Below are 230 nucleotides of genomic sequence, written 5' to 3' on the forward strand. Positions count from 1 at the left end.
TATTTGATGAATGTGTGCAAGATCTTTAGTTCTGTCCACAGACGTCTTACTAGCTTCCTCCCCCCAGCGTCAGAAATAAAGCTTGCTGATCATCCCCAGAAGCCTGATTTACGGAGTTTGGGGGTTAAGTTCAACTCATTTCCCGCAGCATCCCTATTTCACCAAATGCCAAACAGTGACACAGGGTCAGACACAACAGCAATCTGAAGAACCTGACTTGGGTTGGTTTG

The sequence above is a fragment of the Sceloporus undulatus genome, chromosome 6, assembly GCF_019175285.1.
Source record: "Sceloporus undulatus isolate JIND9_A2432 ecotype Alabama chromosome 6, SceUnd_v1.1, whole genome shotgun sequence".
Lineage (NCBI taxonomy): Eukaryota > Metazoa > Chordata > Lepidosauria > Squamata > Phrynosomatidae > Sceloporus > Sceloporus undulatus.